This window comes from Malus sylvestris, chromosome 1 (assembly GCF_916048215.2).
Source record: "Malus sylvestris chromosome 1, drMalSylv7.2, whole genome shotgun sequence".
Taxonomy (NCBI): Eukaryota; Viridiplantae; Streptophyta; class Magnoliopsida; order Rosales; family Rosaceae; genus Malus; species Malus sylvestris.
Window position 1 is genome coordinate 310,883 of NC_062260.1, and position 20,021 is coordinate 330,903.

The following is a 20,021-nucleotide window of genomic DNA, read 5'->3' on the forward strand; positions in this document are numbered from 1 at the left end:
TAAGATGGTGAAAGGCTGGTTAGAAGGTTCCTTCTCCATACATGAAACATATGCATACGACTCGATTTCCAATTATTCTTTCGACAAACCATGAATGACAATGCCCCAAATTAACTAGATTGCACCAATTAATTATCAGATTTCCCTAGATTCATTGAATTGAATGGAATACGCATTACAACCAAATTATTCTTATCAAGGACCCTAACTATGGAATACGCATGATAGAGACACATATCAAAGATCATTAAGTTCAATGGAAATCATAAGCATTGACGAGGCATTCATAACTATGGAATACGCATGTTATTCTTGCCAAGGATTTACTTAACACAATCGTGACTAGCGACTTTTACTACTTATGAATATAAGTTAATAACGATTAGGTGAAATTTCCTTATATTCTAGCATCAAATTCATGCATGCAAACTAAGTATGCATCCTTAATCAACACACAAGAACAAGTTATCAATCAAATAGATAAGTAAACCACATTCACGATTTATGAAATCATAACTGGAGGAAATCAAGTCATATGAAACATATGATCATGGCTTTGAATTCCCCTCTAACTATAAAGAAATTAGTTCCTCATGTTCACAAATAAACAAAGATAAATAAATTTAAACATTAAAACAAAGATAGAAAACACCTAGAAACGCTCCAACAATCCAAGCTTCTTGAATGGCAAGCACAGCTCCAGATTTCTTCCTTCTTCTCCTCGCAAAACGCATGGCACAATGAGGGTGAATGGTGTAGTAAATTATGGTAGAGGATGGTGACTAAATGGTGCAGCAAATGATGGTATTTATAGGCTGAAATTCGCAGCCCCTATGTAGCAAAGGAAAAGGATTTAAAGGCCTAATTTGTATAGGATAATAACACACAATCCTTGAAGGAAAAGGCTAAGGGTTTTAGAAACCAAGGGGGAAAGGAATAATCAGGTTTCTAGAAGTTCTAGAAAGGTTTGGGGCGTCACTTTTGTAGGACAAGGGATAAGGTCTTCTAGAAAGGTTGTTTTGTGGCTGATTTCTAGAAAAACAAGGGATAAGGTGTGGCACCTTTGTAGGAGTGGATAAGGGCTTCTAGAAACCAATTTTAATGTGTCCTAATCTGAAAATAAATCTCCCATGCAGCTGGAATTAAATTAGGATAGGATTAGGATAGGATAAGATAAGATAAGGTTGGATAAGGTTTTGGATAATGTTCCTTCTTTTGAGCTGATTTCTTATCTTCCTTGACTTGGATTTATTTCTTCACTCTTTTCAGCACATTCCTAACCTCTTGAACTTCAAATTCGTCCATCCATCTTGCTCCATTCATAAGCTATCCATTTGGTGCCCAAAACTGCCTCAAAATGCTCCAAAATGCACTTTCTTGCCAACTTTGTCATATGAAACTACAAACCCACGAAAATAGCTTAAAACACTATAATAAACATAAACAAACTATGAAAATGCAAGAAAACAAGCTAACTAAGTCGTATAAATAAGCTCCTATCACGCTTCAGCCACGGCAAGAAGTCATCGAATTCGTCGACCTGGTAGAGAATGATGAATTGTTAGCAGGAATTTGAAATGTTTCGGTTTAATTCCAGGATTGTGAAATTCTCTGTTTCGATTTTGGGATACCTTGGGTTGGGACAAGGAGTGGAAGTTGAGCTTGGTGTTTAGAGTGTAAGAGAGGCTGAGATGTTGACGGCGGGGAAGCCAGCGGATATTTAGCATTGCGGTGCGGGATTGAGACGACGTCGTCGATTAGGAGAGTATTGGCTTGGCGCTCCAGGATAAATATTTCATTCAAGTGGTTTTTAGGCTCCTAAACCCTAAAACCATACACCATTTGTTTATATATATATATATATATATAAAATATACAGAGAGCTTAAGGGGAGGGATCCCCATTTTTTGAAAAAAAATGGGGATTAGGTGTGGGGCCCACTTCACATCTAATTTTAACGATTCGAACCGTCTATTTTGTTAGTCTCGATTCATAGATCATCCTTGCAAAATATTAGCTAAATTGGAAATGTTTAAGACATCTAATTGGGTTCAAGAAAATGAACGAATACTTTGTTATATAAGAAAATATGAAATTTGATATTGATAATTAAATAGGCAAATCGTTTCGGATTAAATTGAATTTTTGCAAGGATGATCTATGAATCGAGACTAACAAAATAGACGTTCGGATTGTTGAAATTAGATGTGAAGTGGGCCCCACACCTAATCCCCATTTTTTTCAAAAAATGGGGATCCCTCCCCTTAAGCTCTGTGTGTGTGTGTATATTGGTCAAAGAGATTCATTGAAAAAGGAGAAACTCCAAAACTAATACAACATACCAAGGCTTTAGTCACCTTCCCTGAACATGACAACCCAGAGCCTAGTGAGGACAATTAGACCGTCTCGATAGATAGAATATGGACTAGAGCAATAAGTAACGACATTCTTAGTTAAAATAACAGGATTCAAGTTTGCTTGTGTGTACGTGCTTGTCATAAGTAGATGATGGGGTTCTAGTCACATAAATCACGTATTTTTATATAAGTGGTGGAAAATTTTACTTTTTAAGTTATTAACTTTTTAACACACATATCTCATCATTTGTTTAGTGACACGTGATGTACCATCCCATGTTCCAGTCACACTGAAAAAAATCTTCCATGCGAGGAAGGTATGGAGAATTAGTCCGATGCTTGAATTTTTTTGTGGTATTTCTATAAAATCCAAACAATACATGTGGCGTTTGTGAAAAAAAAAAAACCGAGCACAACAAAAACCGAAGCAAGTTTCGGCAAATAAGGTAAAAATAAGGCGCAAAAATTCGTTTCCCAAGCCAACATAAAAGTCTAGCTCGAATTTTCTCTCTCATCCGTACACCCGAGCCTATCTACTCTCAAACTCACCAAAAACTACACGGATCAAGCTTTTCAAGGTCACCATCGTGTTCCTCTCAAGTCTACGATCTCAACCATACCAATAGTTCGAGGAAAGGATAAGTTTTACACGGGAACTCACGAGCTCCGGCAAGGTGCTCTGTACTTCATTGTGATCGTGGATGTTTCACGGAGTTCTAAAGCTCAAGGAAGTCTTTAATCAACTCCATAAAGACCCTAGAGTAGATTTAGAGTGGAGTTGACATCGAGATAAGGGGATTCACGAAGTTCCATTTTGGCCAGATTATACCAAGCTTTATTCCGACCATTTTCCGTCAATTTTAGGACTTCAAACAGGTAAGGTTATGTTCTCCTTGTTGAGAGATTCAAATCCATATAAGATTGGTGGAATTTGGTTGAAAAATGAATGAGAAAATGAAGTTTTAAGTTTTTCCAAAAACCAGCGTGTGCAGCAGTGACTAGCGACAGATTCCAGCAAGGCACCGGAGAAGAAATGAGCATATTTCGTCAACTTTAACGACGTTAGGTAGAGTTAACGGTATATGCTACTATTTAACGAAATATTCCCTAACGCTGTTAGGGTTTCCATCCAATGTCCCAAGCATATGCTTGCACGTGCTCGGCGCGTAAGGGAGTGTGGGACGTCGGAAAATTATTCTAAAAATATAGGGATGCTCTTAGTGTTGAGTAGGCCACAATGGTATATTCAAACACCCCAATTGAGCAACGTATGAGAAATTATTATACGGTTTTAGTTATGTGCTTAAAATTAACGTTAGATTAGTTGTTTCACATATAGGTGAGACGTTTCTGGAAGACGAGCGCAGCCAGGCGAGACTTGGGGGTTACGACCCTGCTACATATGAGTAAGTGGGCTTTTGGTTTTCTATATATACGTATATGTGCTTTATAGTTTTCCCATAAATTGTTTTAAATGGATTTATATTCTTAAATGCCATGGCAATTGCATTACATTTTAGTATGTGCATTAGTATAGATATGCATATTATTGCATGACGCTTTGAATGCTCAGGTAAGCTTCAGGTGAGTACATATTGATGATAACGATTGTAGTGTGTTTGGTTATGTTGAGATACATTTAGTGCTCATTATCCTGCACCTCGATGTTAGTGCTCCACCCGAGGCTAGGGCCTAGCGTTCACGTAATCGTTCACCTCCCGCACCATACGCTCACCTTGGATCCATGGCATGTGTCAGCCTGTCATACAGACCACATTAGGTGGTTTCGACTCGTAATTGACTTACGATACTTCACACAACCTTTACGTGATCGTAGCACTTGAGCGTACCTATTTACACCTAGCCTGTCATACAAACCACATTAAGTGGTTCTGACTCGTGTGCAGGATTTGGTGAATGAGCTATAGGTTCAGCCGTACAGGTCACGTTAGGTGACTCCGGCTGGCATATCACTTTACATTGATTTATTCCACCTGGCTTACTTATTTCATGGCTGAAATACTTGACATGGCATGTACTTGGTTTTCATTACTCTCGAGCATGATTTCTATATATGGTATGTATTAATATTTTTTGGGAAATTATACAAGTTTTACGGTGAGGGGTTATTACTTTTGAAAAGTGAAATGGTTTTTTAAAAGCTTTGTTTTTGCCCACTCACGTTTTCTATTTTGCGCCCATCCAAGTTCTAGGTAGAAGTTCGTGTTGGTGGCTTACAAAGATTCTACGGCGGTTCTGACAGTCTTCAAATAATGTAGGAATTTTCTTTCTTTCATGTCCTGTATAATTAATACTTAGCCTGCTAGATTGCACTTAGGTTATCTACGCTCTGATGATGTGTATATGTGCTCTAAATATCTTCATTCGTACTTATATAATTACCTAGTGTAAATTAGCTAGTTGGTTTTTATTTACCCACATTTTTCATATCACTGTCACTTCCGTACTGTGCACATGGCCACGTCATCATCACGTGATGGCCACCATACCTGGATTTAGATCGGGGTGTGTCAGTTTGGTATAAGAGCCTAGGTTTGGCAGTCTTGCATATTTTGTGAGTATTCTAATCATTTTGATGTCTTATGTCAGAACCATGCCGCCTCGAAGAGCGCCACGGACCTCTTCTGAGTCTAATTTTCCTGATATTACCCAACTTGGGGAGGCTATTGCTAATGCCATTCAGTCCTCACTTCATCCTCTCCAGAGAACTCCCTTGGAGACGGTATATAATTTGAAGTTGAATAATTTTGTTGGTAATGAGGGGCCCAAGGGAGCCGAGCGGTGGTGATGTGATATAAACTAGCACTCAAACTTAAACTCTCTTTTTGACAATTGTAGTATGGATAAGTAGGGATCGTTCTAGGCTGGGGATTAGGAATGACTGCTAATCTACTCAAATTAGACTCAATTACACTTAACTAGACTCTTATGACTCAAGATTAACTCAAACTACTCAAAACTACACAAAACAAACAAATTGACTCAAAACTAACACTAAGGATGACTTTGGACGAAAATTGAACTAAAAAGGCTCAAAACAATGTGTATGGACAAATTCTAACTTATGTTGACTCAAAATACTAAAAAGAAACCAGTTTGGACATATTCTAACTAAAAGACACAAAATATAAAGGGGGGGAGTGGTTTTTGATGAATTTAAAGTAAAAGCAAATAGATTTAAAGACTCTAAACAACTTTGGAGGAAATTGGGTGTTTTAATGGGTGAATGGCTAGCTAGAGGGTTCATCTCCACACATGACACATATGCATACAAATCAATTTCCAGTTATTATTCCTATTGACCATGAATAACAACACCCCAGATTAATCGTGGACAACACTAATTAACCCTCAGATTTTCCTAAGTTCGTTGAATTGGACTCAACGTCGCAACCAAATTATTCTTATCAAGTTCCCTACACAAACAGCATGATAGAGATACATATTAAAGATCATTAAGTTCTGTGAAAATCATAAGCATTGACAAGGCAATCGTAACTATGAACAGCATGATACTCCTGCCAGGAATTTTACTTAACGTGATCATGACCAGTGACCTCCACTACTTATAAATATAAGTTCATAACTATTAGGTGAAACTCCCTTATATTTTAGCATCAAATTCATGCATGCAAACTAAGTAGGCCTCCTTAATCAACATACAAGAATAAGTTATGAATCAAATAGTTAAGCAAATTGCATTCATGATTTATGAAATAATAACTGAATGTAATCAATTCATATGGATTATATGTTCATGTCTTTGAATCCGCCTCTAGCTAAAACGAGTTTAGTTCCTCATGTTCGCACTTAAACAAAGATAACTTAAAATAAACATTGAAAACAAAAGATAGAATACACCTAGGAACGTTCCAGCAATCCAAGCTTGAATGGCAGGGCACAGCTCCAAGGGTCTCATCTCCTTTCTCCTTGCAAGGCTACGACACTAGAGGGATTTCTGTGTATGATGGATGTGTGGTGCGAATTGTGGTGAGAGATGGATGATGTATGATTGCTGCGGCACAATGTATTTATAGAGAGAAGGGAAGGCACGACAAATGGCTGAGAAGGAGGGGAATCAGGACTCCAAATCAACAAGGAAAAAGGACACTTCTCATTCAGATTCCAGGGAGGAAAAGGAATGATCCTTACGGCAGGAAACATAGCTTCTAGAATGGGTGGATGCGGCATGATTTTAGGAAAATGGCTTGGCTTCTAGAAACCTGATTTGTAGGTATCCTAATGTCATTTAGATGTCCTCCTTCTAGCTGGAAATTAGATAGATTAGGATAAGGTTAGGATAAGATAAGGTTTGGATAATGTAAGATAAGGTTTTTGGATAATGCTTCCTTGTTTCTTGCTAATTCCTTATCTTCTTTGTCTTGACTTTATTTTCTTCATCTCTTCAGCATATTCCTAGCCTCTTGAACTTCAAAAACGTCCATCCACCTTGCTCCATGCATGTGTTATCCATTCTTGGCCCAAAACTGCTCCAAAATGCTCCAAATTGCACTTTCTTGCCAACTTTGTCATTTGAACCTGAAAACACACGAAAATAGTTTAAAACACTCTAATAAGTAGAAATTAGCTATGTAAATGCAAGAAAACAAGCTAACTAAGAAAACAAGCTAACTAAGTCTCATAAATATGCTCCTATCAAATTCTCCCACACTTACCTTTCGCTAGTCCTCGAGCAAAACGAAACAAACAAAACATAACCTAGACCTTCTAATGATCGCCTCAGGGATTTCCAATGAAACATGACATGTTACAAATCACTACTCCCACAGATTTTAGCTATCCTTACCCTCAAGCTCATACTTAATCGCAGTCACCACTCACTAGCTCGCATTGAATCAATTAAAACAATGTTTTGAATGTAGTAACATGCCTTAGAGTATTCCCTCAATTCCTCACCACATATACTTTCTATTTTCACACGGATTTTCTGACTACACTCCCTATACTAGGTATATGTGAGAAGATTGATGTAAACATGTAGACTAGCACTCACATATGTTATAATCAAAGAAGGCACTTTCTGGAATTATCAATATAACATGTATATGATCTCACGAACGGAATGCCACTACTTAGAAGCAAGAACAAGGGATTCCATATGCTCATACCAATTTCAAACTCCACATATTGAAACACATAACAACCAAGATACAAGTCAAAGGGTTGTAATGGGGCTAAGGTATTGGCTAACAAAGAAAGGTTAAGGATAAACAAAGGTTCTTAAAGTCATAGTAAGCAAAAGTAATGAAATCAACACTTAGAATTCAACTTTTAATTCCAGCATCTAACTTTAAACACAAGGGAAAGGATGTTAGATTCGAGTGGGACTAGAAAGGATGTTAAACTCGGCTTAGCAGGTTATTACCAATAGTTTGTTAAAGATTTTTCTACTATAGCTTTACCACTGACGAGGTTGACTATAAAGGATGTTAGATTCGAGTGGGACGATGATTGTGAGCGGAGTTTTCGACAGTTAAAGTATTGTCTCACTCACGCACCTGTTTTGGCGCTTCTAGAAGACAGTGGTAATTTTGAGATTTACAATGATGCTTCCTTGAATGGTTTAGGCTGTGTGTTAATGCAGCATGGTAGGGTAATTGCGTATGTCTCGCGACAGTTGAAACCTTACGAGATGAATTACCCTACCCATGATCTCGAGCTAGCAGCCATTATTTATGCTCTGAAGATTTGGAGGCATTATTTATATGGAGAAAAGTGCAAGATTTTCACAGACCATAAAAGCCTCAAGTACCTTTTCACCTAGAAAGATCTTAACCTTCGGTAGCGGAAGTGGATAGAATTACTCAGTGATTATGATTGCACGATTGAGTATCACCCTAGTCGTGTAAACTTGGTGGCTGACGTGCTTAGCAGGAAATCACATGGTCAACTTAATGCTTTATATGTTTGCCATAGCTGGCTTTTAGATGGGGATTTGTATAAAAGGAGCCTAACTCCCACAAATGAGAACTGAACAAATTTTACAAATAGAAATACAAACCTAAAAATATATTGGATCCCCTTTCCCTTCTACTTCATCTTCTCAATTGCCATTTCATCAGCTTGTAGGTTGAATAGGTCCTGAGATTTGTGATCCTATCAGATTCATAGTGGGGAGCAAGAACGAAGTTGATCGGGATCGGATGGACAAGAACAAGAACCTTACCAACTTGTGAAGGTGGAGAAGAAGATGAATGATCTGCTCACAACGTGTAAAGGTCGAGAAGAAGAGGAAGAAGATGGGAAGAAGAAGAAGAGTTGGACAGAAAGGAAGAGAAATTTATATATTTTTTGTTATAGATATTATATTAAAGTGTGTGTTGTAAACATTCCTAGTTTAAGTATAATTGTGTAAATCCTAGATTTGATTTGATTCTAGTTATCCTTTCCTATTGTATGTTTATTCCTTGGGGATGAAGGAATATCTTCTCGCCTTATATTACTATATATAAAGGCACAATGTATGAGGGATAACAACACATATTCGCCAACAATTCTCCAAACACATCTCTCTCTCTTTCTTCTCCTTGTTGTCGACCCTCTCTCTCCTTGTCAGATAAAATAGACCACAACACGTTATCTGCATGCTCCTACCGCTGCACTTAGGAATTTGACGTTAGAGAATTTTTCTGCATCAAACCAATTCATCCATATCATCACGCAATCAGGTTCTTTCAAAACAATGGTTTTTATCTCGATATTTTTGCAACCTTGATAGCATGAACATTCACCATAATGCATGACCCAACTTTACGTTTTACGAATTTACGTTTTACGAATTTTAGATTCTACATAAATTGTGTATGCCTCATAATCATAATTGTTGAATTGTGTGAATTTGATATTTGCCATGAATTGCATCAAATATATTTGTATATGCATCAAAATTGAATTAAATTAACATATTGTTGTTTTGAATATGCATAAAATTGAATTGAATTGAAAAAAAGGGAAACCTAGGGTTCTTTCGAACCCGTGACCATCATCATGAAAATGGGTTCCCATGCCAAGCCGAGACGCACGGAGCTAGAAGCTTCGAGCCATTCAAACCCAAAAAACCCGACACCTTTCATGGTGTCCCCGTCCACATCGACCACAGTATGGCCTACAGCCACTGCCCTGAACCTTTAGTTCATGTCGCCGACGACCAGAAGTCGTCCCATGTCGGAAAGTGAACCAAGATTCACTTGAATCTCATTGGAATTTTGTCACAAATCCGATTCAAATTTTTTAGGGTTTGGTTGGTATACGTTAAGATTATATCATCTTCGTTCACCACCATGGTCGTCAATGACCACCATGACTCAACCCGAGTCTTAACGAACCCCATACCGCTGCCAGGAGCGACAGGTCTAGCGTTCTTCTTTGACGAAACGCACCCAATTTTGGTTCCAAAACATGAGCCCTACTTGGGCTCCCTTTCTCGGCCTGCTTCCAGTTTCCCTTATTGCGTTTTTGGAGTTTCCTCAGCCCAAACAGCCTCTCTCGACCTGGAAAAAAAAAGAAAAAAACACAACAAATTTTTTTTTTTTGGGCTCACCTAAAGCGACCCGTATGGATTTTTTTTTCTTTCTTCTCTTGGGCTTGCCTGTAGCAACCCAACTTCTTGCCGAATCCTCCCCGTAGGCTTGCAACCTACACCCGAGACCCTTAGCCCAATTTTTTGGCCTATGTTACATGGACCATAATTGCTCAAGCCAACCGTGGGCTTTGGCCTATATTTTTAGGCCCTAAGCTTTAATTATTTAATATTTTAAAACAATTTGGGTTTTATATTTTTTCACCCACACTTTAATTTGGCCCGAAGTCCAAATAATTAAAATTCAATTATAATTGTAAACCTAAACTTTATACTTTTGCATATTTGTTTGCATATATATATTTGTGTTTGCCTGTAGGAATATATGAACCTGAAGTTCATAATTATTTTGAAACCTGAAGTTTCTTAGACATGCCTTGTTTGAAAACCTAAAGTTTTTCATTTAAAGACATCACCCATGAAAACCTGAAGTTTTTTCATGCAAAATTAAACCAAATCATGTCTATTAGAACCTATATGTTCAACTCCTATGTGAATGGATTGATTTTTCTCCATTACATTAAACATATCTTGTCCATCTATTTTGTGATAGGAACATGTTGAATTTAAACAAACTCGACTTTACCATTTTGGAGGTCTCTAGAAGGAACTACCTTAAGAGGGTCCAAGATGTGAAGCTCCACCTCACTGCAAAGAACTTGCATCTTGCCATTGAAGAAGCAACGGACGAGCCTGTTGGCGAAGCTAAAAAGGCTACTGCTATGATCTTCATCCGAAGGCATATTCATGACGCTCTGCAAACTGAATATCTTGCTGAGGAGGATCCACGTGCATTATGGGTCACTTTGGCTAATCGTTTTGATCACCAAAATGACATATTGTTGCTTGAAGCAAGACACGATTGGCAGCACTTGTGCTTCCAAGACTTTAAGTCTGTGAATGAATATAATTCTGAAGTTTGTCGAATCAAATCACTTCTCAAGTTTTGCAATGAAACTTTGACTGAAGAGGATCTCCTGGAGAAAACCCATTCGACCTTCTCTACTTCTAGTATTGTCCTGCAGCAACAATATAAAGCTCAGAAGTTCACTAAGTTCTCGGATTTAATCTCCGTTTTACTTTTTGCTGAAAAGCAGAACCAGCTGTTGATGAAGAATCATCAAGCTCAACCTACTGGGCGACTGTTGTGCCTGAAGCACATTATAGCACCAACCAACGCCCAAAACGCCGAAAGAGGCGTGATAGGGGGCCAGAATCCATCCCACCAAGGTCAACAGAGTCAAGGCCCATCTAAGGGAGGAAACAAAGCCCAGAAGCGCCCAAACCTCGCTCCCAAGGCCCCAAACTTTAAGAATAAGGGCAAAGCACTTGAAACCATGGATGTGGATATGTGCTATCTCTGTAGTTCAAAGGACCATTGGTCTCATGTTTGCCGAGCTCCCAAGAAGGTTGTAGATGAATATCATTCTAGTCGTAAGAAGTTTGAATCAAACTTCATGCAAGTGGACGAATCAGAGACTACAAAGATGGAGGTTTCTGATATTCAGGAGGATACCACCCCTATGGAAGATTAGAATCTTAGACATAGACTTATTTTTAGTTGAAATAAGACAATTGGGGCCGAATTCCACCTAGTGGTCGAACCCCTCCTTTGTTTTTGGTTGATTTTTGAACAATTTTTCTTTATGTTTGGATTATTAGTTGGTGATTTGTTTTGGATATTAAGGTTTTTAATCCTTGAATAAATAGAATTATTTTAAATTGATATTATTTTTTATAAACTTTTATGCATGTGACCGGATTCAAATTAATTTCTCATTCTAAGTATGACTAATGAGAAAGTTAGTTGTCTGGTAGGTAGTGCAACCACACACACCATTTTGCGTGAACACATCTATTTCACTAACTTTATACCTAAGAATGCACCTCTGACAACCCTTTCAAGCCCATCCAACTTGATTGACAGATACGGTAAGGCACGTATAATGTTGTCAAATGGTACAATCTTGACCATTTCTGATGCATTCTATTCTCCACGTTCTAGAAGAACGTTATTAAGTTTCAAGGACATTAGAGAAAACAATTACCACGCTGAAACCCACGTAGAAAACGAAGTTCAATTTCTATGCATAACTTCTTACGAATATGGCCAGAAGCGTATTCTACAGAAGATGGAGCGTATCCCGAGTGGTCTGTATACTATGACCATACGCCCCATAGAATGCCACTATGTGGCCGGCCCTACTACGGGGACCGCACACGAAATTACACTTTGGCATGATCGTTTGGGACATCTTGAACGAAAAGTGATGAGTCGTATCCTCAAATCTTCACACGAGCATCCACTAACCTAAAGTTTAGGTTCCATCCAAGGAATCGCATGTCAAACATGTTTGATGGGAAAGCTTATTACTAAGCCTTCATATGACAAGATTCATTCGAATTCTCCCATTTTTTCTACAACGGATTAAGGGGGACATTTGTGGACCAATTCACCCTCCCTACGAACCATTTAGATACTTTATGGTTTTGGTTGACGCTTCCACACGATGGTCACACGTGTGCTTGTTGTCCACAAGGAACGCTGCATTCTCCAAACTGTTGGCTCAAGTTATCAAGCTCATGACTCACCACCTTGATTATCCGATCAAATCTATTCGATTGGATAATGCTGGAGAATTCACATCTAAAACTTTTGATGACTATTGCATGTCGGTTGGGGTTGAAGTTGAACATCATGTACCACATGTTTACACCCAGAACGGCCTGGCAAAGGCTTTCATTAAGTGCTTACAAATGATTGCTCGATCGTTGGTCATACATACTAAGGTCCCAATCGCTGTTTTTGGCCATGTAATATTGTACGCAGCAAAGTTAGTCCGCCTTAAGCCTATTGCGACACAATTATTTAGTGCCCTTCAGTTGGTTACCTGATATGAACCTGACATATTGCATCTGCACATATTTGGTTGTGTGGTATATGTGCTGATCTCGTCGCCCTTATGTAAAAAAATGGGGCCTCAGTGAAAGATGGGAATCTATGTCGGATATGATTCTACTTCAATTATTCGTTACTTAGAACCTTTGACAGGCGATCTGTTTACCGCTCGTTTCACAGATTGTCACTTCTAAGAGACAGTCTTCCTGTCTTTAAGGGGAGATAAGAATGTCACCGTTCCTGAATAACAACGCGAATTATTGTGGACAACTCCCACTTTGTCTCATTTAGATCTTTACACCGCTCAGTTTAAAACTGAAGTGCAGCGCATATTAGATCTTTAAAGCATAGCTCAGAGTATGCCAGATGCTTTCACCTATCTAGCACGCGTGACAAGATCACATATTCCAGCTGCGAATACGCCTGTAAAGATGGATGTACCAAATGTATGACGGACTGCCCTCCTGGAAGCCCAGGACTGCAATCTTGGTGATCCACGTACATTAGTGGCTAGCCAATCATTTGCCCCTACACAAAAGCATGGCAGAGCCTTTGGTTCAAAGGATTCACACCCCAGGAAGAGGAAAACCACGAAACAAGGTCCTGAAGAAACTACCATGAAACACGCTTTCCATTCAGCTGAAGCGTTCACTCTACGGCTTGAAGCAATCTGAAAGAATGAGGTATAACCATTTAAATGAGTATTTTACTAGTCATGGATATGTGAACAATGAACTATACCCTTACGTGTTCATTAAGAAGTCACATTCCCATTTTGCGATTCTTGCAGTTTATGTCAGCGACATAAATCTCATCAGAACTCCTGAAGAGCTCGAGAAAACTGTCACATACCTGAAGTCAGAATTTGAGATGAAAAATCATAGGAAAACTCTTAGTCTCGAGATAGAGCACTGTTTGGATGAAATTCTAGTATATCAATTGAACTACACCCAGAAGGTGTTGCGCCGTTTTAATAAGGATAAAGCAATGCCTTCGAGTACTCCTATGGTCGTTCAATTGCTAGATGCAAAATGAGGTCCCCTTCATCCAAAGGAGGATGGAGAAGAGATTTTGGAACTCGAAGTTCATTATCTAAGTGTGATAGGTGCTTTATTATACTTAGTTCAATGCAGTAGACCCGACATCTCATTTGCCGGTAATCTTTTTGCTAAATACAGTAATGCACCGACATGCAAACACTGGACTAATGTTAAACACATCTTCTACTACCTTAAAGGTACGTTGGATTTGGGCCTGTTTTATCCCTACGGATCCTCGAGTGATGCCACAATCCCCCTCAGTTCTCGAGTCGATTCCTGCCTTGTTGGTTATGCCGAAGCTGGTTACTTATTTAACACACACAAGACGTGCTCTCAAACAGGTTACGTCTTTACCATTAGAGGCATGGCAATATCTTGGATGTCAACCAAACAGACCTTAGTTGCCACTTCTTCTAACCATGCTAAGATACTCACCTGACATGAAGCTACTCGGGAATGCTTCTGGCTGAGAGCAGTTGTGGGCCATATTTGAAGCAGTTGCGATCTTTACCTTGTCGTTGACGTCCCTACGATGATCTATGAAGATAATGTAGCTTGCATCGAACAACTCAAGAAGGGTTACATCAAAGGAGATGACACGTCCTCACTACAACCCTACAAACACATCTTTCTCATTACTTTATCACCACACCCGTCTTTTTCCCTTGTCAGATTAAATAAACCACAACATTTTGGAAATTTTAAAGACATTTTACATTTCACAACAAAAATAAAAATGATAATAAAATATAATAAATGGCATCAAGACATGTGGCGACAATTGATTAACTTACAGCCAGGCCCACAGATGGCTACCACTTTTATGAATTGCCACATTTAGTTGTTTGATACACAATTTATTTTTCATGTTATATATTTGAGTATTAAAAATTAGTAATAATTAATCTACGGGTGTGAAAAACGTAAAAATAAAAAATAAAAAATTATCCAAACGCTTGTGATCATCTTTTACGTTTCAACTATTATTATATCGTCATTTGGAATTTTAAAACCATAGAAACCCTCGTGAATAGTGTTTTGAGGGAAATTAATAATACATAATAATTAATTTGACAAATATGAAGAATTATGTCAACGCTCATCATAACATCATCTACACTTGGATGATTGTTACATTGTCATTTGGGTTTTTAAAATGACACACCTCGACCTAGAATGTCCACCTGGACTCCAAATCGAGCTGTGCTGGCTGACACCCAAAAGGTGACGAAGCCATAAAGTGTAGTGAGGTGGAAAAAGTGAATAAATTTAAACCTAAAAGTGTCTAAGTGCAAGAATGCGCATGTGAGTGGGAATGAACCCATTTCACATGTGAAAGTAAAGTATAGTAATAGTAGAACAAGAATTATACCATCGAAGGTAATCTCCGATTCCAACATTTACCAAGAATCCTCGTAGACACAAAAGCTCTACCACTAAAACCTGGAGGGGTGAAAAATAAGGGTGAGTGGGCCTAAAAATAAAGCTTTGTAAAACCTTTTTCGAAAACGTATAACCCCTCACCGTAAAACAAGTATAGTTTTCAAATATATATACTACATATAGCATGAAAACACTTACCGTAAATAGTAATACTTCAGAAATACAATAAGTCACAGTATTTCACATATAAAACATATAACATCCAATAATCACACTATTTCGCGTAAACGAACATATAATATTGGGTGCTCATTGACATACGCTAACACACGAGCTCATGCAGAGATATGATCACACGAGCTCATGCAGAGATATTCTAAACAAAAATAAGGATTTAAGGACCTAAATGAAGTAGGAAATGCAAGGAATAGATCTAAACCAAAGTGGGGCCGTGTTATGGTCGGCATGAGCCGAAAAAATGATCTGAAAATGGCTGACGGCCATAGTTCACTACAACAGTTTGGGTCCTTTACGACTTGAAATATATGGCGTATAATACTGGCATGCCTTAAATGATATTATTCAAGACATTCGTAAAGTTCATGTCGTAATACTTGCACATAATCTAGCATTCACGGCATCACTTTTGCGCAAGTCGTTAAATAAAAATATTTACAACTTAAGCATTGTGTGTCGTATTTGACATTACAGGACACACTTTCCTTCTCTTTTAAGGCACCACATTATGTCGTAAAGTGATTTTTCTATATATTTGGGTCCCAACCTTTTATACCACGAATGACACGTCGTAAATAATGGCTTCTAGCTTCACACTTAAACTTTCCGACTCCACACCTAACATTTTTCTCAAACTTCTCCCTCTTCCATATATTTTTTTTCTTTTTAAATCTTTCATATTTACAAAGCGATGTGTGCAGGCATCAGCAATTACAACGTTCTTCTACAAGCCCTCCCTTCTTCCCCCCCCCCCCCCCAAAAAGCTAAAAAAATCAATGCTAAGAGCAACTCCACCCTTGGAGCCCTCCCCTCAGGCAATCCACTATTCAATCCACCATGTAAACAGTAACTGCCCTTAATGAATAGTAACTGTCTTTTGCATCTCCACCCTTGCACTTGAATACCCCTGGCAATAGGCAATAAAATATTAGTTTTTATAATTAATATTATATTATTTAATTTGTACAAATTAATATTATATTATTAATTTATCTTTTCCAATCTCTTCCCGAAACTTTTACCATTTTTGTTTTCTTCTTCCTTCCCACTCTCTCACTCCCCTCTCCCTCATTGTCTTCCTTTTTTTCTCCGGCCGACAGTCTCCTTCCCCGCTCTCTTTTTCTCCCCCATTTCTCCCTTTTTTCTTCCTCAAACGAGGAAGCTACGAATTTTGAGAGAAAGCAGCACCGAACCCACCCGCCTCCAGCCATGTCTAAATCCACTGACGTGTCCTTCTTTCTCCTCCTGGTCCTCTGCAGCTAGGCCCAAGGAGGCCGCCTGCTTCTTTCCGACTTCAACCAATCAACGTCATCCGCTGATGGAGTCCACCACCACCACCGGTCCCACACCTTCACTCCCAACCTCACTTTTAAGAACGCCCTCTCGGCGGAAGACTCCACCTACAAGAAGACCTACGTTTTCCTGCCCTGCACCACCATCGTGATCGACAACCTCTTCCTGATTCCTGACAGAAAAAAATTTAAAAAAAGGACTGACGTTAGCCCCTGCTCGGGCTCTCGGGCTGGTAATTCCTCACAAGCCCTTTGCTCGGGCCTTGGCTGCTGCTCGGGCTTGCTCATGCTGGAGTTGGTCGACAGGGCCTTGGGCCTTTTCTTCTCCCCCACCCCTCGAGCAAGAGCTCCCACTGGAGCTGCTCTAAACGAAAATTCAAAACAATTGACTCTTTTTGTACAATTAAAAAAGAAAAAAAAAGACGCTTAATTGGCTACTAACCCAATCCCACTCTTTTCTCAAAAAAAAAAAAAAAGCCCTAGAAATTCCCTCTCTTTGCTTCCCTTTGTGCCAAACTCGAGCGGTAAGTAATGGTGCCCAATGAATTATTTAAAAAAAATAATGGTGACCAAGTATTTAAAAAAAATTAGACTAATATTAATCCAGACTATTCCAATTCAGTTTCCTCTTTCTTCTACTCTTTGCTCTTGCACCACTGTGACCCAAAAACCAAGAGTCCGCCAATCTCATCTCTTAGTTTCTATCTCTCTCTAGCGCGACGACACTCGAATCCATGCCAACACAGTAACCGTCTCTTTCTCTCTCTGCACGCCCGCTCACTATTGATCCTATCACCTACTTCCAATTTCTTATTCCACCATTGAAAATCCAAGAACCCTAGAGCCACCAAAGACTCAAATCCACATCTAAGACCCCCCACATCTACGAGACTACACTATCGCTCAACTCTTCAAGGTTAAAACAATTTAATTTCTTATCAATCTTTTTAACTTTGCTTTTGGATTTACAGGTAATTACTTCCAAAATTAAGCAAGCTAGCAGCCTTTCACCTCCACAGCCATCCTTTGAGGCCTCTATTTAGGTAATTTTGGTTTTTATAATTTAGATTATATGTATTTGTCTCTGTCTATTTTATTCTGGGTAATCGTTAAGGATTATTCAAATGATTTATTTGCACATATAGAGGCTTTAATAAGTTGTTTTATTTGGTTTTTGTAATTTAGTTTTTTGTTTGTTATGAACTTGTGATGCGACTCTATGCTATTAGGCTTCGGTTATAACTAGTTAGACCACCTATTGTTATTACTATCATTTAGGCCCATTACATAGGTAATACCATTAGGCTTGTCTACACTTTAAACCCTACTATCCTTGAATGTATTTAATCTTTTTTTTTTCTTATGTAAAGAGGACTATGAATGAAGATATGAATTTACTTTGATTTCTTTTCCATTTCTGCATTTACTTTCTTGCAATTTCCCTTTTATCATGTCTGATCCTATCATTGGGTACCAAAGCCAAAGATCCACTGTGGATTTGTGGTTTGCCTTCGTCGATCCCATGCTTCTAGCACCATGGAGAAGTGTGATGGATGAGTCCGGTGATCTGGCGTTCTATTGGAATCCAGAAACCGATGTTTCTCAGTATGAACATTCAAATCCATCTCCACGTCCACCACTTTATCCTCCCGATCACTACCAGATTCCATACGAGTATAAGAACACTTTTCCTTTCTCCGATTGCAACTATCGACCGCCAGATTACCCAGCCTCGTATATACCTGAGCTTCATGTAGCTCTTTCATATACCAGTCTCATTTTCCTCCCACACCTTGCACCACCTTTAGTCCTGTATTCAGACTCCATAGACGTCCCTAAAATCCCTCATTCCTATGCCATAAACCCTAATTTTCACTATCCCTAAATTTACTTCTCCATCGTTGTACAAACAAAATTCGTGGGTTTCGATCCCGAGAACCGTCTACGATTTAATGACCCTCATCAAGTCTCTCCTTACGAACTTGACTTGGGTCTTGATTAGGGATAGGCAACGGTTATGGCAGTCGGGTAACCGCGATTATTTATCCATAACCGTTTATTCTCATACCCGCATAACCGTTTACCCGTTGGGTAATTGTCTAAACGATTATACCCATACCCATAACCGTTTATAAATGGTTAACCATACCCATAACCATGTACCCATTTAACCGTAACCGTTTAGTACCCGTTTACCCATTTATCATTTTTAAACTCGTTTATCCTTTCTTTTTTACCATTTACTCATTTTTCACCCGTCTACATGCTTTTTTAACAACTTGAAAATTAAAAAAGAAAAATTTGTCATAATTTTGTTTTTCTAACAATTAAACACCGTTATAGGTACATTCATCATATATTTCCACATTTTAATTTTTTAAGTCCATATACCATTCCAATAATTGAAATAATAGTTTATAGACGATATTTTTAACTGTTAGTAATGAAGGTAACATAAAATTTGCTAAGTATTCTTGGGTTACGAAAACTGTTAAAAGACAGTATTTTTAAGTTATTTGACTCAGAATGTAAAATATTAACATAATATATATAATGGACCATAAAATTTAAAGTGGTTAAGGAAAACTATATTATATTAGCTATAGAAATCATGCACTATAGTCAATAGCATTGATCTAAGTTTTGTTTGATAGGGAACATGATTTGTGTTAATTTTACATATATAAAATAAATAGGTAAATGGTTACCCGTTTATAACCGCAGATAATACCCATAACTGTCTATTTAAATTTTGTGGATAAACGGTTATACCCATAATCTCGATTAGACAGTTCACACAACTCCTGCAACAGGAAATGATGTCTTCAACAAGGTCAAAGGAATTTGCCGCACATCTCCGAAAACGTCGCTTAAAACGGAACTTGTAGTGGTTTCCCATGTGAGGATGAAGAGGAAGGCTCCGTTTGTGAGCTTTAGCCAACGACGATGCCTGAATCCCCTGATTCCGTCGTTCTCTGCTACTCCATCATTGTCGTCGATACGTTCATCACAAGCACAAGAGCCAACTTCTCTAACGCACATGGGCGCACGCGTGCCCATTGCACTTCGACGACGACGGGGCGCCGAAACAGTGGCCCTGGGAGATCCTGCACCATCAGGTCAAGTCTTACTACACAAGTAGAGATGATGCTTGTGTTCGTCACAAATGGGGCCGACAAGTTCATGGTCTTA